Source organism: Ceratotherium simum, chromosome 12 (assembly GCF_057802395.1).
Source record: "Ceratotherium simum simum isolate JZ-2026a chromosome 12, ASM5780239v1, whole genome shotgun sequence".
NCBI lineage: Eukaryota > Metazoa > Chordata > Mammalia > Perissodactyla > Rhinocerotidae > Ceratotherium > Ceratotherium simum.
In genome coordinates this window covers 48,831,605-48,856,611 of record NC_141911.1, presented here as the reverse complement: position 1 = coordinate 48,856,611, position 25,007 = coordinate 48,831,605, and the positions used below count along the sequence as shown (strand labels likewise).

Sequence of the window (25,007 nt, the reverse complement as noted above, 5' to 3'; positions counted from 1 at the left end):
TTCAAACACATTGTAAAACTCTACAATTTAACTCCTCCCCTAACATTTTATATACATATATTTTTTGCTGAGGAAGATTCACCCTGAGCTAACATTGGCTGCCAATCTTCCTCTTTTTGTATGTGAGCCACTGCCACAGCATGGCCACTGACAGATGAGTGGTGTAGGTCCACTGCCACCAAAGTGGCCGATAGGAACCTGGGCTGCCAAGGCAAAGCATGCCAAACTTAACTATTAGACCACCTGGAATGGTTCATCAACATTTTATATTTTTGATGTCATATTTTATATCTTTTTATTTTGTGTATCCCTTAACTAAGTTTTGTAGTTCTAGTTATTTTTACTATTTTTATCTTTTAGCTTTCATATTAACTTTATCATTGATTAGTCTGCTATCTTTACTATAAATTACCCTTACCAGTAAGATTTTTACTTTCTTATGTGTTCTTACTAGTTACTGTCCTTTCTTGTCATCTTAAAGAAATTCCTTTAACATTTCTTGTAAGGCCGGTTTAGTGATGGTGAACTCCTTTAGTTTTTGCTTGTCTCAAAAACTATCTTCCTTTGATTCTAAATGATAACCTTGCTGGATAAAGCATTCTTGGTTGGAAGTTTTTTGCTTTCAGCACTTCGAATATATCATGCCACTCCCTTTTGGCCTGAAGATTTTCTGCTAAAAAATCTGTTGATAATCTTATGGGGGTTCCATTGTACATAATTAATTTTTTTTATTTTGCTTCTTTTAAGATTCTCTCTTTATCTTTATCGTTTGACATTTTAATTATAATGTGTCTTGGTGTGCGTGTCTTTAGGTTCATCTAATTTGGAACGCTCTGAGCTTCCTGGATCTAGATTTCTGTTTCCTTCCGCAGGTTAGGAAAGTTTTCAGCCATTATTTCTTCAAATAAGTTTTCTGTCCCTTTCCTTTCTCTTCTCTTTCAGGGACCTCTTTAATGCAAATGTTGTTCTGCTTGATGTTGTTCCATAGGTCCCTTAAGCTATCTTCATTTTTTAAAGATTCTTTTTTTTTTTTTTGCTGCTCTGTTTGTGTGAGTTCCACTGTCCTGTCTTCCATGTCACTGATCCTTTATTTTGCTTCATCTAGTCTGCTATTGAACACCTCTAGTGTATTTTTCAGTTTAGTTATTATATTCTTCAACTCTGTGACTTCTGTTTCGTACTTTCTATCTTTTTGCTTAAGTTCTCTCTGTGTTCATCTATTCTTCTCCCAACATCAGTGAGCATCTTTATGACCATTACTTTGAACTCTTTATCAAGTAAATTACTTATGTCTGTTTCATTTAGTTTTTTTTTTAATGGAGTTTTATCTTGTTCTTTTTTTTTTTGGAACATATTCCTTTGTTTCCTCATTTTGCTTAACTCTCTGTGTTTGTTTCTATGTATTAGGCAAAACAGCTCTCTCAGTCTTAAAAGAGTGGCCACAGGAAGACTGAGTGTGTATTTGTCTGTTGTCTGAACAGTGTCCTCAGGGGAGGAGCCTGCCAAAAACTGTCTCTCTGATTATTTCAGTCTTGTAGGGCCCCAAAATGCAAGCCCTCTTGGCCATTAACACCAAGCATTCAAGGGGCATCCCCTGTGAGGACTATGTGCACCCTCTGGCTTGGCAGCACTGGGCTGCTGTGGAGCACTGGGCTGGGGCAAGCAGCACTAGCAAGGTAGAAGGAGAGTGCAAAAATGGTGTCAGCCAGTGCCTCCATCCCTAAAGAGAGTTCCAAGAGACCCTTGCCCCTCTGGCAGATGATTTAAGGTTAGTTAGTGAATCTCTTTCACAAATGTTCTAGGTGCTTTTCAAACTGCTGATTTTCAGCTGGGTCCCGTAGTGAGTGAGTCTGTGCATGAGCCCTTTAAGAGAAGAGTCTCAGTTTCCTACAGTCCTTTGGGTCTCCTGGATGTAAGCCTTCTTGGTTTTCAAAGCCAGACATTTGGGGACTCATATTTTCAGTGCAAGTCCCAAGGGTTGAGGTGCCTGCCATGGGTCTTGAACCCTTCGCACCTCAGGGAGAAGTTCTGTGTTTGTGATATCCCTCCTGCTCATGGGCCTGGCAAGATTGTGTCTCTGCCTCTCCTACCCATCTTGATATGACCTTTTCATCCTTTGTTGTAGAAGAGCTGTTCTGTTAGTTCTCAGGTCTTTTTCAGAGAGAATTAGTCTACATAGATGTAGCCTTGCTGCATCCATGCGAGAAGGTGAGCTTGGGATCTTCCCATGCCACCATCTTTAACTGCTTTCCCTTGTTCTTTCTCCTGGGAAAATAATCATCCAGCTATTTCTTAATCTATGTGCATCATCATATTTCCTGAGGGACTTAGTCTTTTCTGCAAAGAAAGAACAATCAAGAGCAGAGAAGAGTAGAAATCTTGAGCCAGGAGCAGAGATCAATGATAAAGCATAAACAACATAAAAGATTAATTAAAGACAAAAAGTAACAAAAACATTAACAACCAGCATAATAGTAGAGTTGAAATTTAAGAATACAAAAGAAAAAAAAAACATGCTCAAAATATAAAGTTAATGAAAAGGAATAAAACACAACAGCAAATATGTGGATTTTAACCATGGATGAAAATCAGGATTATTTTTGGTGCATCATAAAATATATCAAGGTATAACCCTGGGTAGTTTGAATTGAGTAAATTAGGTTCATACCATAGAACGTGCGTCAACAATCTATGATCAAATCCAGTTTTCTTCTGTTGTGTCAATAAAGTTTTATTTGGACACAACCACATCCATTTGCTTATGTATTATCTATGGCTCTTTCCACACTATAAGAGTAGAGTTGAGTAGTTGTGACTAAGACTCTATGACCTGTAAAACCGAAAATATTTACTATCTGGCTCTCCAAAGAAAAAATTTGCTGACCCCATCATAGAACATGTGCTCAATGAGTAAGTCAGATATGTAGTGATGCCTGAGGAATCTTCATTTCATCACACCAGGAAAGAAAGAACATCAGAGAAGGTCTAAGAAAGTTTTCTGTGCCCACGGATTATATAATTTATTTGAAGGTACAAAGTATGCATTACTTCAAGAGCTCATAATATCTGCCTTAGTTCAGGTTTTCTAGAAGCAGAGCCTGAGAAAGAGATTTGGATGCCAGTGATATATTAAGTAATATATTTTGGGAGTACTTTTTATGAAAAAAATCTGAAATGAGTGAAGGATAAGAAGGAGGGGTTGACCAAGGATATCAACTCTGATCAAGTCTAGCCTTGGCCTGATCCACAAAGGAGGAGGGGGCCTCTGAAATATGTCTTACTGCAGAGTTTTGCCCCCTTAAAGCAAAGATACCCTTCAGCCATTCATTGGATAGAGACTGCCCCCAGAATGGATGCGTGGGTGCATAACCCCCCAGCAAAAGTGTCTTCTGCTGGCTGAAGCAGTTATCTAGGAAAGGGGGCAGCTACGAGCATTAGCAGCTGGCTCTTACAACAGCTGGAGGATGGCTGCTTCATCCTGGTGCAGGAGATCTGGGTGGCGGCATCAGTAGTATCTAGTATAATATCTTACTCAAATAACTGTCTATTAAGCTCCTCCTGGACTTCAGTCTTGATCACTACCAAATGATGCAGTCATATAGCATGTGTTCAGCAAGTGTTTGCTATATGAATTAATTTGCTTATCATCACCAGATAAATGAGGCCACTTTAGTGCCTTTATAATCAAGTGAAAGGAGAATGGGATGGGAAAGCAACTCTTGCTTCTTTGGTTGGCGTAATCAGAAAAATTGAACTTAATTTTCTTCCACCGACGAACACCAAGAACTTCAGTTGTAATAACACTCATAAGATCTATCCCTGCCAATGCTACAGTCATGCAAGCATAATATTTCTTTTATCTTGTTTATACTTGCAAGGTAAAAGAGATAAAAATTGTCATAAAAACTCAGCAGTTCACATAAATTTATGTCTTAAACATTTTTCTCTACAACATAACAAAAGCACAGAGCATCATGCTGTATTTTATTGATATTGTAAATAGTTTTTTTTTTTTAAGATTTCTGTCCTCGTAATTTCCTCTCTCCTGTTGCTTTCCACAAGTCTAAAGAACAACCTAAGAATATGTACGACCAAATATTTTTTCCTCCCACCCCCTGCACCATGCAATCTGTCCTCAATGTTCTCATACAAAACACTCTGTGTTAGACTGTGAAAAGAGATGACAGCCTAAAAAAAAAGCCCAACTGTATCTAAAGTAAGTATTTATAAAATGGCTGCAAATACTGTTTCAAATAACCACTACTGGATGTTATCCGGTCCTGGAGCATGGATTTGAGGCAACATACACATATTCACAACATATGTCTACAATCATGTATATCCTTCCTTTAGTTGTGACAGCAGTCACCTGACATTGAGGAATGCTGGATGTTCTCTGAATAGAGAAAATGGTCCTAGACTTGGGCGACTGAAGGCAAGGTACCTTAGTCACTGTAGTAATCACTATGATATTTGCCATTGCCTACATATTTTCCTCTTTAATATATCCAGGAAATATCAGAACATTATTTTCTACATCATGCTAGAATTTAAGCCCCACATGTGCACAAATTGTTTTTTGGCCCACCAATAAATCCCAAGCATCTAGAATAGAGCCTGGCACATAATAGGTATTGAAAGAATGAATGAATATATGTGAGCTAGATTCTGGTGATTTTCAGCAATACGGTCAAATGGAGAGATTCTTTTCTCCTTGAGTTGTTCGAATTGTCTGCTTTTCTGTGTTTTCTGTCATAAACATAACAGTGGCCATTTTAAAATATCTATTGAGGGTGCATTTTGTAGGCGTTAAAAGAGGAGCAAGACAGATATTTAGAGGAACTTAGTAACACAGGGAAGGAGAATGAAAGATAGCAAGGTATAATTCTAAGTAGAATGAAAATCAGTAACGCTTTGCTCAGTGGCTGTTCTTGCTTTACTTGCTTTTCGTTTTTCCATAATTCTAACCCTTCATGTTCACAGTCCTCTTCAAGAAAAGTGAATTCTCTATGTCATTTTGACAGCTAGAGAGACTTAAAACAAAAATGATTGACTCTTTATCCCTCTTTGTTCCAAGAATGTATTGTCACATCTACTATTATTGCCCATTATTCTTAACATATTCAGCTCTAGATTTTCAGTTATGAATCTCACAGTGCGTATTTTTAAATTCAAATAACTGAGACTTTCATCAAATCGGCAACTTGTATATCATAGCATTAAGGATGTTAGCTGAGGTCTCCTCAGCTATATATAAGAGACCTTATATATACAATTTTTTAAGAAAAAGCGTAAAACTTTCTTTTCGAAAGGAGACTCATATTTTTAAATACAAATCCCGTTACTTTGAAGAGGGGTTAATTGTATTATTTTCTATTGAAAATGAAATAGCCTATTAAGAAGGGAAATACTTTTCCTACAGATGAAATACAGATTATATTGAAATGCACTTCAAGAAATCTAAGTGAATAAAACCTTAAGTGAACAAATTACCTCCTTCTGACGTTAAAGATTAGGTAGACATCACGTGGAGCATTGGGTTTAAATTTGAACAAATTGTTAAAACTCGATCAACAACTTGAATGGAAACTGCACGTGTGTGGAAAATTGTACTCTGTAGAAAGGTGATATCTACTTTTCGACTTTTGGGGGATCTATTTGGCAGTTTTTACCACGTATGTTTTTGCGTTATTGCCTACAAGTCAGAGGGCTATAATGTTCCCTGCAGGGGGATGATACTGTGGGACGGCAGGCAGAAATAACAGAAGTGAAGGCATACTTTAGACTTCTGAATAAAAAGCCTTTCTGCTGATTCAGAGTAAGCATCAAAGCTCTGCTTTGAGAAATCCTATCTTTGAACTACTCTATGTGGAGTGGAGTAAATAGAGACTGGCCTTATCTAGGTTCAGTTCTCTAATAAAAGTTAACATAGAAATGCAATCATCCACAAATTTCTAAATCAAGTTATGTCATATAATCCTCTCATCTTTCCTCTTTTCCACCAGTGTACCATGAATTGAAAGTCATTTTGTATTCACGAACCCTTTATATTTATGGAATGCAAAGTAATAAGGAAGGGACCATATAAGATGAGCTAAAGCTTATTTTGAAAAGAGAGTGAATAACAATAAACTCCAAAGGTTTAAATTTGAATTGTCTTTGTCAAAAATTCATATATGCTAAAATAAAATAGTATTTTAACTTTTTCTGCATGTGCTATGAGGATTTATTTGATAATTACTTATCTTGGGTAAGTTTTAGAAAGAATTATAGTTTTAAAATTATATAACTCATTTTACCCATACACCTAATCATGCTCCATTAATTATTATTCATTACTTCAATTTTTGTTACTTCTTGAAGCTGAAGTTTTCTAGCATTCAAACTTCGCTCATGTGTATGAGAACCTATTCAATTCCAGGCCAACATATCCAACTGCTTATAAGCATCTACAACTTAGATGCCTGAAAGGACCCCAAAACTCATCTACATATCTGGGCTCATTATCTTTTCCATCAAATCAATGTTTGCTCTCTGTTCAGATGCTGAAGCCAAAACACCAAAGGTAGAGCCAATCCTTGCCAATTCTCTTTCCTTTATAGCCTCATAGTTAATCCCACATCAAGTCTCGCCAATTTTACCCCTATATGTATGAACTTCTCTCCATCTCCATCTCACTACTTATAACCCAGCCACCACACTGATGCAACATCTTCCTACATCCCTAAATATACTTTTAATCTTTTCAATTTGTTTTATATATTACAGCTAGAGTTATCTTTCAAAATGACAATCTAAGCATATCACCTCCTGTAAAAATGTCAAGTTGATCTCAATGCTATTAAGAGAAAGACCAAAAATTTTAACTTACTAGGCTTTGCATAATATAGTAACTGTTTGATAAATTAAATTAGGTCTCCTCACTATATATTACTATAATGCTCCAGTTTTCCTTAATAAAATACATGAAATATGTATTTTATGAATATGAATAAAATATATGAAAGTTTATACATACATACCTGTGTGATTGTCTCTTGTCTCTCACATTTAAGATTATGAGAGCGGAGAGCTTGCCAGTCTGACTCAGCCTGCTTTCTCCGGCATCTAGCACAATTGGTTCTGAATGAACAAATGAATCACAGGGAAACAAAGAAGAAAAATTATCAGATTATGCATAAAGAGAAAAGTAAAAATAACGTAACACTGGTTAATTTTGACAGTCTTGACTAGGAGCAAATGAATAAAATATTTTATCTGACAATTGAACAAAGGTAACCTGGTGATGATAAATTTATTTATTCATTTATCTTTGAACTCGACACACATTTCCTATGAGTCTAGAGTGTTTTAGAAACTCGGTTGCTGACAAAGAACTCAACTACCAATATTGTATGTAAACTGATAAATATAGAATTGAGTTGAAGTGAGATGTGTTTTAATACAGAAATTCAGAAGAGGCATTGGAAGCACAAATGAGAATTAGGAAAACCTGCACAAATATTTGGGAAATTGTTAAGAATTTGACCACAGAACTTTTAGCAGTTAGCACCGAAAAAAAAAAAGAAAAAAAAGAAAAATTCCTAAGAGTATTTGATATAAAAAACAACAAATATTCATAAATAGAGAAATTATAAAATAAAGCATGCTCTGGTCATAGTAAGAGACACTATGGAGCTGTTAAACAGAGCAAGGTTGATGGGTAGCACTGACCTGGAAATAGATAAATGGCTTTTTTTTTATGAAAAAGAGAAAGTTGCAAAATAAAATATATGGGTATGTGCATGCATAAATCATGTGAAAGCACAGTAAAAACTCTAAAAGGTATACATTACATATGCCAAACTACTAATAATGATTATTCTAGGGAGGATATTTATATGGCCAGTGAAATTATTATTTCAATTACTACTTGTCATATGTTATTTTCTTGTTTGAATTTTAGTGTATGCTATTTTTTGCTTTTGTAATTGTGAAATAATTGCTTAGAAAAATAAGTAAAGGCTGCTCACATACGGATATAGAGACATTTGTATATCTGACCCTTTCTCACATTTGCTCCGTAATGTCCTATGACTGTCTAGTTATCTCTTTATGTGTTCAGTGGAACAGAAAAAAAAAATGGCTTGTAGTTTCAGAAAGACCAGGATGTTGAAAACCTTATCAAGTTGTTTGAGCTTTATAAGAACGGAGAACATTGAAAGAATTACTAGAACGATAATAGAGTAGCCTACATGTCCTTAAAAGGACATGTAAAAACTTTGTGCAAAACATTTGTATCCTGGAATTGGAAGGAATAGATTTGGAAACTGAAGACTACTACTAAATATTCTAAAATTAATTAATATAAGGTTTGCTTTACAGTTAGAGAGCCAATGATGATTACTAGTGATAAATATAGATTCAAAAAGCGAGCTAATTTATTCATTCATAAATTCAATTAATTAATTTCTGTGTTATTGAAGTATAACAAATCTTTAGTAAATTGCATGTATTTTATGTATACCACACAATAAAACTTTACAAATGTAAACACCTGTGTAGCCATCATGGAGATCAAGGTAAAGAAAAATTTGTGATTTCACTGTACTTCATTAATGAAAAGAAAAAAAATGTGTGTGTGCGCATTTGAGTCTACTGGGGACAAGATTAAAAGAACTAAATTTTACTTTGGCAAAAACCAGTCTGCCTATCTCTCTCTGTCTGTCTGCTTGTCTATCTATCTACTCATCCACCCATCCATTCCTCCATCCATCCATCCATCCATCCACCCACCCAACTCCACAGCAAACTATAAAAAAAATTTATTAAACATGTTGTTGGAATAAGTTGTGTATAGGGATAAAAATTTGTATAGGAGATGAATTAGCCCTGTGAAATTATTGGACTAAAATCTATGTATATGTATTTCTTTAATAAAACCAATTTTTAAATAAAAATACAGTCAGTAATACTCATACATTATGATAAAATGTAGAAATATTAAATTTGAGGAAGAAATTGAAAAGAAAGATTACCAACAGAACAAGAAATATTTAGAAGAAATCTAGCTTATCTTGGGACATATATTTACCAAAACTTTTCTTTTTTTAAATGCATGAACTACTAAGGTAATCCAAAGCACATATTTAGAATCTAAAGAAAGACTTAGATAGAAATAAGTAAATTTTAAAAAGTAACATAGTCTTTGAACTGATGGTGTAGTAAAGACCTAAAGATCTTTATAAAGTAAGAAACCAGGGATCTTTATCACAAGGATATCAGATATCACAAGGATATCAGAAGTAATGTTTGATATAATTATTAATGGTTTTATAGCTGTATCAAAACTATGCAAAAGCTCTGCAAGTTATAAAAGTGAAAATGATTTCTCTTCACAGGTAAAAACCAAATAATCAAAACTTGACTAATATAAATATGTTCAAAATAGATATTTTAGTTAAATGTTCAGAATTAGAAATCAGTGCTGTTGTTAATAGTAAATTACTTTATTATAGAATTCATCCTTACAAATGGTATTATATATACCTATCTATATATACACACACACACAGAATTTACCATACATCGATAGTATAATGTCACATTTCTAATAAGAAAACTAAGTAACTCGAACGCTGTTTGCTTTCACCTTCTCCTTTCATTTGTTTTTACCTTCAAGCTAATAGCTGAATTTATTCTCTTTACTTTTTTTTTCTTTGAAGATTAAAGACATGCCTAGCTTTGTACTGCTGCTGCCTGGCCAGTTGACAGCCCATTAAACTAAAGTCATACAAGCTGTACATTTTAACGCCTTGATCCCAAACTGCAACCAAAGTGCTTTTTTTTAATATTAATAGCCGTATACTTCTGAAACATTTTAAGATGGACATATAACAGTTTCATAAGACTCTCTTGGCCCTTTTAAAAAACATTGAAGTCAACCAAGCTGATTAAAGTCTTTTATCAGTTGGGACTTCTGAAGGAATTTTGGTACATGTAGAACATGTAATTCTGGCTTATTATTAACTCTGAAATAACTTTGGGAATATATATAATTGCATATCCCAAATTAACTATGGGATTGCCTAGTAATGGCTGAAAGCAATCACGTCAAAAAATTTAAAAAACAAACCTGGAGAAGATCTGGCTTCATCACTTTATGTGATGACGACTGTCATCACTATTCCTAAATCGGGCATTTCATTATCGTTCTCCTGTTCATTTGAGAAAACAATGCCATTTTATATACATACTTTAAGATTCTTTTATATCATATTTTAGCTATTGGAGAAGGTATTTCTTCACTCCATATGCTATATCCTCTATCTCACAGAAGCCTATAGGTCAAGATATTTGTCTTGTAAAAAGACTATCCTAATGTTGTAGGGCAAGTAGCTTGCTTCCTGGTGTATCTCTTATTCTCTTTAGCAATGCTTCCGCTGGAAATGATATGGACAACAGAAAAAAGTCAAATTTGCACAATTCTGATATGTTCCTAAAATAAGGACAGCTTTAAAATGGAAACATTTTTTTGAATACCTCTTCACCAAGATATGTCTGTTTTAAAAATTGCCGAAGTATGTGTCCTAAACAAGAGTTGGCCCGGATCACTGTGTATAGCAGTGATGGATGTTCGTTGTTATGTGGTCAGATTGCTTATTGAGATCGGAATCAAATAGTAATATTTCCCACCTCTCTTCCACTTAAACTCTCTCAACTAAGAATAAATTGCATTGCCCTTTATGTGCATATTTCTCACTTGGAAGCAGCCTACATCAATTCAAAAGTGTTAAATTTTTATGTTTTGGCACTACATAGATAAAAATTTAAATAAGTGGATAAAAGAAGCTGTTTGTTTTTTATTTAAATGAAAAAGTGCTAAGGAAACAAGCAAATTTGACATAAATAGCAACACTTGTAAACACAAATTTAACAAGTCTAAATTATAATAGCATATTTTCCAAAGCAATTGAATGGAGAAATTATTTTTTTTAAATGCTCAAAGTAAATTGAGGACTTGATAAAATAAGCTAAATATTTTGCAGAGAATGATCAAAGCAGCAAGCATTTCTATTTTCATTTTCATTTATTAAATGAATCAAATGGCAATGATGTGAAACTATTAAGCACTAAGTGGAATTTAGTATATGTTAATTGCCACATGTTATTTTTGGCTTTGAAATTTCATTCAGGGAGACAATGTGTTTTTGTAGAGTAATTTAAAAAGGCAGTCATTTTCTTTTGACTTCTTCAGTCCGTTGATATTCATATGTAGTTTTATATCTGTTCATTCTGTTAAGCTCAATTTACAAATATTTGCTGAGTTGTTACTTTGTACAAGACATAATGTTCAGAAAATTCACTACTAAAATAGGTCTTTCCATTTTCTTATCTCTGTTACAGAATTAGGTAGCAGTTGCAATTAATGTTAAACATACTTGGCAGTCCACTTTTTTGTGCAAATAGCAACATATTTCATTCTCTCTGAGGCCCCCAAAGATTATAAAATAACCTTGATTTTTCAAAAAAAAATTTAAAATTTGTATTGTGATTACATGTTATATATTAAAAGTAAAGCTAAGTTTTAAAACTGTATTGAATATCCTAGAATAATATATTTTCAAATTATTCATGATCAATTTCTTAACTTTTCTATGACTAACAAAATAGATGTTACTAATTGTTCACAATCGTTTCTAAATGTCTAGCCAAGGGGCCCCAATTCAGCAACTCATTAACTTGCTCATTATACCATTATTTGGTATACCTATTTAATGCTATGAAACAGAATATACTTATTATTATATAACTTTATGAATGTAATTTTGTTTCTGTTTTCTCTACCATTATTAGAGTTAGTGGTCACTCATAACTATATCCTAACTTAGCATCATTCTTTTTTGAACTCCAATCTCGATTTCATGCTTTCCAAACTATCAGCACTTTTTTTTTGAAATTCTAGGAATTAATCAAAATACCAAATTTAGTGATCAACGATTCCTTTAATACTGTAGAAATTTACTTACCAATGCATGTCCTCCACAAGAAAATTTTTAAAAACTCAATCGAACAAAAAGTTACAATAACTCTTGTGTATTCATATACACATTTCACAATGTCACTAGTTCATGACATGAATACAGCTTATTAATTCATCTGAGCTATCCAGTACCTATTGTTTGATCTCAAAGCTGCTCCCTTCCTCACTTCATCATGAGAGTTTTGTGAGTCCTGCCATTTTCTTAAATGATGTCGCTCCATACTCATCCCCCACTCTCATCTGTAGTGGACGGGTCCTATCATTGCTAGCTTATTACCCAAAGTGCATCTTCCCACTGATTTTTTTTTTTTTTAAATGCAACAAAGGAAAATGTCTTTCTGTCTACTGGAGTTTAAGGTATACAACGTGTGCCCTGTGCAGCCCTAATCTTGCCAAGTGAAAGAAGCCATAGCAAAGCAGGGAGAGAGGAGGGATCTGACTAAGTAAACAGAGAAGTAGGGGTGAAGAACTGAAAGATAGTCCTGGTGCTGTACGCATCCTGAAGGCCAATTGCTGCTGAAACCCAGATGAATTCCTGCCCTTTCCATAAACGTGCAACCTTTCCTGGCAGTTCATGAGCGTTTTTGTCAAGCCCCATTTGAATTGGGTTTCTATCACTTTTAATATACTTGCTATAATTTCTTCCACCCAAGTATTCTGCTGTCAGATTAATTTCCCTAAAATATCTCCTTCACGGTGATGATAATTTTCTAAAATTAAGCAGTGGTGACAGTTGCACAACTTTGTCAATATACTAAAAACCATGAATTGTACATTTTAAAAGAGTGACATGGTATGCAAATTTTGTTTCAATGAAGATATATATATATATCCAATTCAACACTTATATATATATCTACATTACATCATTACTTTCTTTCCTTAAATAAGATATTTATCATAGCTTTGACCTGTTTTTCAGATAAAATTCAAATTTTTCATTCCTCATTTAATGCCCATCTCCCCAAAATTAGTACAGTCTCCAAGGGTATATGTCCCTATTGTCCAGTATGCCTTTTCACTGTGCTATAAGCATCACATACTATATCCCATGCCCGTTTCTGGCTTCCCAAACTACACTAATTTTTTATGATATTATCAATTGTCAAAGCAGCAGGTACTTCTATTTCCACTTTTATTTATTAAATGAATCAAATGCCAATATACAAAACTGTTGAGCCCTAAGTGGAATTTAGTATATGTTACTTACCACATGTTATTTTTGGTTTTGAAATTTCATTCAGAGAGATAATGTTTTTTTGGTTGAATAATTTGAAAAGACAGTTGTAGGCTTTTGACTTCACCAGTACATTGATATTCATATGTAATTTTATATCAATTCATTCTATTAAGCTCAATTTGTAAATGTTTACAAAATATTTCTGTTTATTAGTCCACATTTTTCTTTAATTTCATATGCAACAGTATATTTATCTGTACTAATTTATTTTGATAAAGTATTATTTATGAAATAATTTTTAAAAATAAGTGACATAAAAATAAAGAATTAAAAATATTTCTCCATTTTTCTTTCAAAATTTATTAAATTCTTATGGATAAGGAGGATTCCAGCTTCAGGTCAAAATCCTACATGTGATTTTTTTCAGACTCCAAGCTGCAGTCAAGGACTCAGGCCTTCCTGGCCTGCTATGCTCTCAGGCCTAGCTGTATTCCAAGCCCAGCTGCCTCCAACTGGAGTCCTCCTTATTGGAAGCCAAGGTCTTCATCAGGTGTCTCTACTGAGACCTTCTCATGGGGGAAGGGTGGGGAATCATAAAGACATTTTTCTCTACTTGGACTCAGTACTCCTAGCCTTTGCCCCCCCCACACCTCCCACCCTCCCACACCCCCCACCCACTCTGACCCTGAGTCTATAAAATGGGAGGAGCCTTTTCTTTTCCTGGGCTCCCTCATCAGTGAGACATTCTCCAGTTCTGTGCAAATCCTTGACCCTAGCTCTGTACTGTTCCATGGAGAAAAATGGGACAGTGGGGAGGAGCTTTTTCCAGTTTAGCCTCTTGCTTGTACTATCTCAGTGATTAAAGGCTTCACTGTTCCTTCCATTTTGGCTTGTTGCTTTAATCAGCTACTCCAGCCTGGCAGCTCAGCTCTCTCCAGCTCAGCTCTGCCCCTGACAGAGAGTGTCTTTTTGTAATAGTTACTTTTATCTTCCAGAGTTCAAACAGCAATAATTGGTACTTACCAGATCCAAAATAATTTCTGAAAGAATGAATGGAGAGTTATTCACTGTTGTCTAATACTCTTTGTTTTTGTTTATCTTTCCCTGATTTTGTGTTGGTTAGGCTTATATATACAATATTGATGAGGATAATATTAGAAATTTATTACTTCCTACTGTAAACACAGATCTGTTCTCAGCTGTGCTACTTTAATTCAAATTGTTTTTATGATTTTGGATGTTGTTTTTAAATAATTTATTTATATTTGACTACTTAAATATTGTCTTATTTTATCTACAATTTTTTAAAAGCTCTCATTATTTTACACAGCTAAGATTTGCTCAAATAATCCAAATTAGATTATACCCACTTATGCTTGATGATTTTGCTAGTCATGTAAAATTGTTTTGGTTTGTGTTATTCATACAAAATGTTTTAGAGTAGTCCAATTCTTTTTTGTGTGTGTGTGAGGAAGATCAGCCCTGAGCTAACATCTGCCAATCCTCCTCGTTTTGCTGAGGAAGGCTGGCCCTGGGCTAACATCCGTGCCCATCTTCCTCCACTTTATATGGGACGCCGCCACAGCACGGCTTGCCAAGCAGTGCGTAGGTGCGCGCCTAGGATCCGAACCGGCGAACCCCGGGCCGTGGCATCGCAGCACGCACACGTAACTGCCTGCACCACTGGGCCGGCCCCATAGACTAGTCCAATTCTTAATTCTTTTAGAAATGTGTTGAACTAAAGTGCTATAAGTCTGTCATCAAGCGTGATCTAAATATAATGGAAATAAAAAAGTTTATCCAGAAACACTGGTGTTAGAGTTTTCTAAAATACTTTAGAATGTCTATCAGATTCTGGCTTTCATTCAGAATTGAGAGTATTTTAAAGTTAGTGGTTCTGGATGGCTTACCAAGGGAAATAAAGTTTGAAGAGCCTTTAGTTAACACTTCAAGTTGAAAACTGAATGATGCATTAATTTGTGCTATGCTTCAATAACTTGTCGAAATTCAACAAGAAGCAGAATGTGAATAACTGCAAAGAAATCTTTCAAAGAATCTTTCAGCTATGTTGTCTTTAGCTCAACATGGTAAGTGCTAAATAAAATCTTTGTGTCAAGCAAAATATATCCTGTCACCCATTTACTCAGTAATTCTATTAATCATGCAACATTTATCAAAAACATACACACACACATACACACACACGGTCTCTAAAAACCCACAGTGCTTTATATCTGCTCTCAAATTCTTTGAAACCTTTAAACTCTGTCTCTTCTAAGTGTTTAGGATGACATTGCAATGAAGACGGTTCCCAGCTCTTCTGCTGACACTGTAACATACACCTTATTTTGTGCCCAACTTGGCTGCCAGCATTGAGAAAGAAATCCTTGTTTCAGGAAATTTCTTTTTTAACATTTGTTTGGCAATAGTTATGCCAAGTTCTCTTTACTCTAGTGTATTTGATGTAAGCAGTTTTGCACATATATGAGGAGCAATAGCAAAAATACCTATTAGAATTACATAATCACATTATCCTTCTGTTTTCATATTATTGAAAAAAGAAATTTTAAAACTAAACTTGCTTTAAATGTTTCTGAGAAAGAATGCTCTGTTTTTACTATATGCAAGTCCCATAACACTGAACCATCAAAGGCCACATGTGAAAATATGGCCATAATCTTTATAACTAGGTAATTGCTCATTCGGAAGTAACCCTCTTCAAACCAACTCTTCTGAGTGCTACAAAAGTTTATTTTTCCTTAATGTTTCTCAGTGTTCCTCATTGAATGACATTAAAACATTGATTTTTAAAAGTTAGACCTAAAGGTCAAATTTAGAAAACAACTGTTTTAAATTAAAAATAATATTCAATGCATACAAAATCTTGATATCAGAAGTAATTGCAAACAGAAGTAATTGCAAAGTTGTTCAAGGTTCACATGTCAAATTACATATCTGTTAGCTTATATTTTGAAATGCATACTTTTATATTTTGTATTTTTTCAGCCAACAGCTATGTATAATTTTTCTTTAAAATAAGTCAGGGATAGAAATATATTGCATATTAACTTGCTATCCACTTATACAAATTTGAGTCAGTATTTATTAAACATGATGCATTGCACATAAGAAAGAATATACATTTAGATTTCCAATCCCAGCTTTGTCCCTTGGCCCTGTGCTACTTTAAGCAAGTTACTTAACATCTTCATGACTCAGTTTCCTCACCTATAGCTTATTAAAACCAGCTAGTACATTTGAAACATTGGCAAATAAGATGACTTCCTCTGTTCATTTATGGAGATACAGTCTGGAAATAACAACATAAAGCACTTAGACATAAGATTCTGTGTTCCATTAACCATTCTTAAGATCAGTACGTGCATGTATACTGATCTAAACTAAATGTAAACGTTCATGCAGTAAATGCTAGGTGCTGTAACTACACCATTGAACCCATTTACCATTGCCTAAAGCAATGATGAATCTCCAGTAGCTTGCTCAAAAACAAATTGCAGCCCATATACCACTTTATTGTTCGAATAGAAAAAATAAAACCTTTGGAAAAACATCTTTAGCTGGGTTTTAACTAATCTTTTCAGGTCCTACTACTAAATATATTACTAACATAAACATACTTTCAAAGAGTAACGAACACTAAGTCCACTCACTATGAGAAGCATCCAATTTATAATAAATTATATCAAAATGTATCTTAGAAACATATGACAGGTTCCTAATTAAACATATATCATGATCTTCTATAGCGCGATTCAGAATTTTAGTGCAAAGTAACTCACGATGAGAAAGGAACCAGAGAATTTAGAATGGAAAAAGAAAAAGTAGAGAGTGGATGGACAACTAAACAGTTGTGATTTCTGAAAGACATAAACAGTAAGAGTCAAGGCAAGGGCACAGATACATAAACAGTACTTTTAAATAAAAAAAGAATACATCACTGTAACTACTAGTGTTTATAACAATGAGCATCAATCTGGAGCATCGATTGCAATGTACATGGAAACTGCAGCGACAATACAAATTCTCACACTATATCTCTAGTCAGATACGTTAAAATAGACAATATAGACAAACAATTTAGATAAAGCCTAAAAATTTAAAATTTATATTTTTCTGCAAAGTGAGTTGTTTCTTCAATTCTTACTGCGAATTGACCACACAGAAAACTAAAATTTTTCTTCAATTTTCCCATAAAAGCAAAGTCTTGGTTAGCATCTATTTTATTTTTTTCCAAATGAACATGTTTTTTCCCTAGAAAGAACACATTAAGGGAGGGATATTTTAATGAAAGAGACCAAAGGAAAAATAAAAGCAGTTTTAAACACTTCGTATTATACTTAGTGGCTTATAAAAATCAGCATTAATACATAGATAATGAGACCACCAAACCAAACTATCCCCTCTTGATTTTAATAGCCTGGCCAAAAAATGAGAGGTAATGGAAATAATTAATTTTGATTTCAGGAAGCCTGTGGGTGATTTCACGTCTTTTAATGTGTAGATCAACAGTTAAATTCTAGCTTAGTGGTTTCTCCATGTGGTGATATTTTTAAAATATAGTTTTGTGGCCACCACTCACAGAGAATATGATTCAATATATTTTAGGTGGTTCTTGGGAACCAGGGAATTCTGATAGCTTGTTTAGGGGCTTTTCATCTAGAAACCATAAATGTGTTAGCTGGTTGTGCATGTGGTAAAAATATTTCACACCTTCTGGATATGCATGAATTTTCTTCAATATGAATAGACATGAAGTTTTTGTTTGTCTGTTGAGTTGGGTTTTTTTATTTCTAAAGAAAGTTCTTAACTTGGGAAGAGTGATACAAAATTTATGTCATCCAAAGTTACGTCTAAAGGATTTAAAAAACGTTAACATGAATAATTATTGTTCTCAGATTTTGTGAGATTAGACTATAATCATCAACCCTTAGACTCTGACAAAGTTTAGAAAATTTGGGAATCTCAAAGATGACTAGCATTTTGAAACATGAAAATAAAACAAGATGAAAATTATTCATTAATCAATTTTTAAAAGAGAAAAAACTGAAGGACGGTTTCAATAGTCTTCAAATGTGGTAGAGATGGGAGGCTAAGCTTTACTCTCTGAGTCTTCATTTTTCTCACTTGTGAAGTGGGAGATTGGAAGAGGGAATCAGTAGAGTGTCAACGGTTGAGGGTAGGGAGTTTATGTTTTTCAATCCTGTAGTTCCAGGGCCTATGCGATGTACAAGACATAGTATGTTGTTAATATATACTTATTGAATGAATGAAAGTATATGTTGCTTAAGTACTAAAAATATATGGTTTCCGTCTTTATCCACTGTGAGCTAAGGAGAAAAAATATATTTATCTTACATTTTGGAAATCTTGCTTCTAGTCTAGTCTCTTTTAAAAGAGAGTAATAAAATTATAAGTTATTTATTGGCGCTATAAGAAATTTATGTATAAATTTAATATTATGTGTTTGTTTTTCCAAATTATTTTTGACATACTTTCATTGAAAGTTAAAAGATAAAAGTTTGGAGAATATACATATATGTATATATATGTATATATATATGTAAATTTATATATTTATCAACTTCGCAGATTTATTGTGCTATTCAAAAATTTAACGCCATCGACATTTAAAAATAAATTCAGTAAAGTCATTTGAATGAGATGTTTAAGCCAACACATTTACTTTTTTCTAAATATTGTTTTACTAAGTAAACAAAATCTTTATACATATTTTTACACTCTCTAGTGAAACGAGAGGAATTTAATTTGACTTGTAAACCTATGCAGAAGCTGATGAAGGATATCAAAATCTCTCAAGCGCCAAATGACATTCCTCTGGTTGGTCATAAGAATTCTGGAATTCCTTCCAATGGCATTATTGCTTGCATTCTTTTTGAAAATCGGTGCATTTTGCCTAGGTTAATTGCTAGAACCCTCTCAAGGAGTAAAACGTATTTTTGCTTTTGGTCCATTAGCACTTATTCTCATCCCATAGGCTAGAAAGAGGGAGGGAAAGTTGAAGAACAGGGCCGTGTCTCGGTAGCTCAGTCATGTAGGGAGGAGTGAGTAGTATCATAGCTAATGGGTCATTAAAGAAATTGCTTACTCCTTTCCCCTGTTGCCCAAGGCAAGCAAGAGTTTTATATTTGTAGAAATTGGTATGCTAGTAAATGTTTTAACACCTGGCTCTCTGAAAGATAAGCCCTGATTTGTAGTGTTTGCCAATTTCTATGGTGAAAATATTCCCACTATTTTTCCAAGTTAGCTATTGTCAAGCAAGCTCGCTTAAATTATGGACTGTTTTTCTATAGACTTACTGTTTAATGTCTGTTTCTCATGCTGTAGTATAAATGTTAAGCAGAAAGGTGGCACAATACAGATAACAAAAAAAGAAATAAAATTTTACTGTTAAAAAAGTAGAGTTGCAACTAAGTGATGATACACTTACGTTGTTATTTTACAGTAATGTTGCCTTGAATGTATCACTAAAAGGAATACAATTCCAGAAAAATATCCTGCAAATCCAGTAGTGCCAGAAGGAGATGGTAATTAAGAAATGAGAATAGACTACAATATAGAATTTCCTACATATTAACTTTAATAAATGTTTTCATTCAAAGAAAAATGTTAAAAGAAAAATCAAATAATTATTGAGCTGAGAACTTGCAGGCCATTTTTTAGCTGGGAGTAAATATGTAATAAAGAGATATAAATCTCTCTGAAGGGTGTTTAATGATGGAAATGCTTGGGGGTAAAGTGTACAAATGGCAATTTACTACTCCATTAAAATGTTACATTGTACTTTACAACAAACTGTGTCTAAAAAGTTCAGACTTCTGTGAATGAAGAGAATAAGGAGAGGGAGGTTATATTTCCATTGAGTTTGACATAATTTATTATCTTTCTCTAAAAATGCAGTGGTTACCCCTTTATCATCCCTTTCCAAAGAAATTATCAACATTATCAATGGAGAGAAAAGATGTAGACTTTGAAAAAACACATTAGCTTGAAATCCAGTCTAAAATATTTGCTTTGTTACTTTGACAAATAATCTAGCATCTCTGAAGTTCCATTTCCTTAACTGTAGAATGGGGACAATATGGGCTTACTTCATTTTGTTGCACTTTATTGTGCTTCACAGACATTGTGTTTTTTACGGATTGAAGGTTCATGGCAACTCCGCATTGAGCAAGTCTATCAGCACCATTTTCCCAACAGCATTTGCTCATTTCATGCCTTTGTGTCACATTTTGGTAATTCTCACAATATTAAAACTTTTTCATTATTATTATATTTGTTATGGTGATCTGTGATCAGTGATCTTTGATGTCACTATTGTAATTGTTTTGGGGTGCCTGAACTCTGCCCATACAAGATGGCAAACTTAATCGATGAATGTCGTGTGTGTTCTAACTGCTCCACCTACCAGCTGTTCCCTCAACTCTCTCTGTCCCCTCAGGCTTCCCCATTCCCTGAGATATAACAATATTGAAATTAGGACAATTAATAACCCCACAATGGCATCTAAGTGTTCAAGTGAAAGGAAGAGTCGCACATCTCTCACTTTAAATCAAAAGCTAGAAGTGATTAAGCTTAGTGAAGAAGACATGTTGAAAGCTGAAATAGGCTGAAAGCTAGGCCTCTTGAACCAGTTAGCCAAGTTGTGAATGCAAAGGAAAAGTTCTTGAAGGAAATTAAAAGTGCTACTCCAGTGAATACACGAATGACAAGAAAGTGAAACAGCCTTATTGCTGATACGGGGAAAGTTTTAGTGGTCTGGTTAGAAGATCAAATCAGCCACAACATTCCCTTAAGCCAAAACTTAATCCATAGCAAGGCCCTCACTCTCTTCAATTCTATGAAGGCTGAGAGGTGAGGAAGCTGCTGAAGAAAGTTTGAAGCCAGCAGATGTTGGTTCATGAGGCTGAAGGTGAAAAGTGCAAGGTGAAGCAGCAAGTGCTGAGGTAGAAGCTGCAGCAAGTTATCCAGAAGATCTAGCTAAGATGATTAATACAAGTGGCTACACCAAACAACAGATTTTCAATGTAGACAAAACAACCTTATATTGGAATAAGATGCCATCTACAGCTTCCATAGCTAGAGAGGAGACGTCGATGCCTGCTTTCAATGCTTCAAAAGATAGGCTGACTCTTATTAGGGGTTAATGCAGCCAGTGACTTTAAGTTGAAGCCAATGCTCATTTACTGTTCTGAAATCCGAGGGCCCTTAAGAATTATGCTAAATCTACTCTGCCTGTGCTCTAAAATCTACTCTGCCTGTGCTCTACAAATGGAACAACAAAGCCTGGATGATGGCACATCTGTTTACAACATGGTTTATTGAATACTTTAAGCCCATTGTTGAGACTTACTGCTCATAAAAAAAAGATACCATGCAAAATATGACTGCTCATTGACAATTCACTTGGTCACCCAAGAGCACTGATGGAGATGTATGAGATTAATGTTGTTTTCATGCCTGCTAACACAACATGCTTTATGCAGCCCATGGATCAAGGAGTAATTTTGACTTTCAAGTCTTATTATTTAAGAAAAATATTTCGTAAGGCTATAGCTGCCATAGATTCCTCTGATGGATCTGGGCAAAGTAAATTGAAAATCTTCTGGAAAGGATTCACCATTTTAGATGCCATTAATAACATTCATGATTCATGGGAAGAGGTCAAGATATCAATATTAACGGGAGTTTAAAAGAAGTTGTATTCCCTCTCTCATAGATGACTTTGAGGGGTTCAAGACTTCAGTGGAGTAACTGCAGATGTGGTGTAAATATCATGAGATCTAGAATTACAAATGAAGCCTGAAGATGTGACTGAATAGCTGCAATGTCTTGACAAAACTTTAACAGATGAGGAGTTGCTTCTTATGGCTGAGCAAAGAAAGTGGTTTCCTGAGATGGAATCTACTCCTGGTGAAGATGCTGTGAAGATTGTTGAAATGACAACAGAGAATTTAGAATATTACATAAACTTCACTTAAATTGGCAGAGTTTGAGAGGATTGACTCCAATTTTTAAGGAAGTTGTACCGTGGGTAAAATGCTATCAAAGAGCATCACATGCTACAGAGAAATCAGTTCTGAAAGGAAGAGTCAATCTACGCGCCAAATTTTAAGAATTTGCCACAGCCATCCCAGCCTTCAGCAGCCACCATCCTGATCAGTCAGCAGCCATCAACATTGAAGCAACACCCTCCACCAGCAAAGAAATTACGACTAACTGAAGTCTCAGCATCTTTTAGCAATAAAGTATTTTTTAATTACAATACGTACATTTTTTTAGACATAATGCTATTGCACACTTAATAGACTATAGTATAGTGTAAACATAACTTTTAGATGCACTGGGAAACCAAAAAATTTGTGTGACTCACTTTACTGTGACATTTGCTTTATTGTGGTGGTTTGGAACTGAACCTGTGATATCACCAATGTGGGTCTGTACTAACAATAATTACTATGCAATTTGTTCTTTCTGTTTTTTGAGTTATGATAATAATTTTATAAACTTTTCTCATTAAATTTGCAAGCAATATGAGATCCAGGCACTATTTTGCCATTTTTAACAGATCAAAGGTCTGGGATACAGAGCAGCTAAATTCCCTACTGAAAGTCACAGAGCAAACAAGTGGCACAGAAGAGATTGAACTCAGGGATCTGATTACTAAACTCACACTCTTAACCTCTTCACTTACTTCATAATATTTGTGGGGAGTTAAATGGATGTGAAATGCTAACATTGTGCTTAGTACCTAGTAGGAGATTAATAACTATTAAATCCATTCCTATATTTCTAAAGGTTCTATGTTGACAGCATGCATAGTTTTTTAACTTAAAATAATCATCATAAATATTCTGCCGGCCATTCTTGATCCTGTTCATGAATTTCCTTACAAGTGGGCGTGAAGAAAAGTAAGAGAATTAAGAGAGAGATAGAGAAGAAGAAATCTCCAAATTGAACTTGTTTAAATAGCAGGATCTGTCCTTCAGCACCAAGCCTGCTATTAAACTGAAACGGTGCACAATGGATGCACATTGATCTTTACTGTCACCTTCTACAAACTATGATTGAGTAATAGATGAGTCTTTGCATAGAGCACTATATTCCATCAATGGCGTGTCAACTCTCAGTGCTGAGTAAGTGAATTGTGCCGCTCACTGATTAACTTGAAATAAAGAGAACGATCATTTCCATCGACATTTATCAGAGCTTTGTGGTTCAAGCTAAACTGTTGGTGCCACAACTATTCTTGGAGGTAGTTCCAGAAATTTCAATTCATCAACAGAATTAGTTTCCCATTGTTTTTTAGATTTGAGTTCTTGAGTATATTTTCCGATAACTTTTACAGAATATTTTCAAGTACATTTGCGGAAAACTTCCTCTTCGTGTAAAAAATTACCTTGGTGAAACACAGAACTGAATTATGACCTTTCGTTTTCATGATCACTATAGTAACAAAGTTCTCAAAATAGTTACCAAGCCATTTGCACGTTGTGTTGTTTCAGGGGGAACAGGAACAAGTAAATGACGCCAACACTGATCTGCATATTTGCTGACATCAGCTAACAAAAGATAAAACACAAAACATTGTTTTATCTATAAAGAAACTATTTTTTTCTAGTCTTTTCCCAAACATCTTATTGTACATGGTTTATATGCCTATTTTGAAAGCAAAAATAAGGATCATAGTAGGACATATTTCTGAGATGGAAAGTCGGGGTACACAGATTCTTACCAATAAAAGGCCTATATTTCAGACAAAACAATATGCCCCATTAGAGTCAAGAAGTTGAGAATATTTCACCAAAATCCAAAGTAGTATCATACTCAATGATCTCACTAAATTAAAGCCTTGTGTGATATCTTTTGAAAGTCTTCTTCTAGAATAATTCACTTAACTCTTTTGGTACTATTTTTCCCCTTAAATCACATGGGAAATTCCTGTCTTTATTCTTGGAATGTAGATCAACCAAAGTTCTTACCATTTATTGACAACCGCAAAAAGAAACAAAAAGGAATCATAGAGATCATCTAACGATTAGACACTTGTTCAATTTTCACAAATTCTATGTTCCACCATGTCTGTTATTAGCCACTGAATGAACAGGCATGGCTCATGATGACAAATGAGAGCTGACTATTAATATCAGTGACAGCAATAAAACCGGAAACGGTAGGAGACATGGAAAAAAGGAGCACCCGCCCTACTTAAAGGTGGCAGTTAGACTCGGTGCTTGCCAATTGTCAGAGGAATTCCGATTCAGGCTATCCACTGTGGGATAAGTTGATCTAATACTTCTCTTAGGGTAAGATGCTGTGTTAGACTGATCTTAAGTTAGTTTTAAATACACAACTGGGACTAATCCTACACACAAAGAAATTCCAATTTAGGGTAAACCTAACAACTCCCCAAAGTTCAAGAGAAAAAGATAAATCTTCTATATATAACAGATCTTAACCTTGAGAATTTCCCAGGGGTGTCAGCTAAAATAGAATAATACTATATAAATATTGCAGTATAAATTAAAGTTGTGATATATTCTCATTTTTCCTAAGTCAATATTTAATATTTAATTTAAAAAATTAAAAAGTAGTTTTCTTTTAATACAAGAGAACAAAAAACAAAATTCACAATTGGATAATCCCCGTGCTATTGAAAAAACAAAAAATGTTAACAATTCCAGAATTCAAATTGTATTCTGTGTACTGCCCTAAGTATTTCACATGCATCATTTCATTTAATCCTTATAATCACCGCATGCATTT

The 25,007-nt window shown here is 34.3% G+C and overlaps 1 long non-coding RNA gene across 1 annotated transcript in view; it reads right to left on the bottom strand.

Moving 5' to 3' along the window:
* The window catches only part of LOC147915848 (uncharacterized), a 37,807-nt gene extending 14,006 nt beyond the window's left edge, over positions 1-23,801 (bottom strand). The window contains exons 1-2 of the long non-coding RNA XR_015553746.1: positions 23,718-23,801; positions 7,023-7,122 (exon numbers count right to left, since the gene is read on the bottom strand). This is a non-coding gene — a long non-coding RNA (uncharacterized LOC147915848). The remainder of the gene's footprint in view (positions 1-7,022; positions 7,123-23,717) is intronic.
* Positions 23,802-25,007: the final 1,206 nt, after the last annotated feature.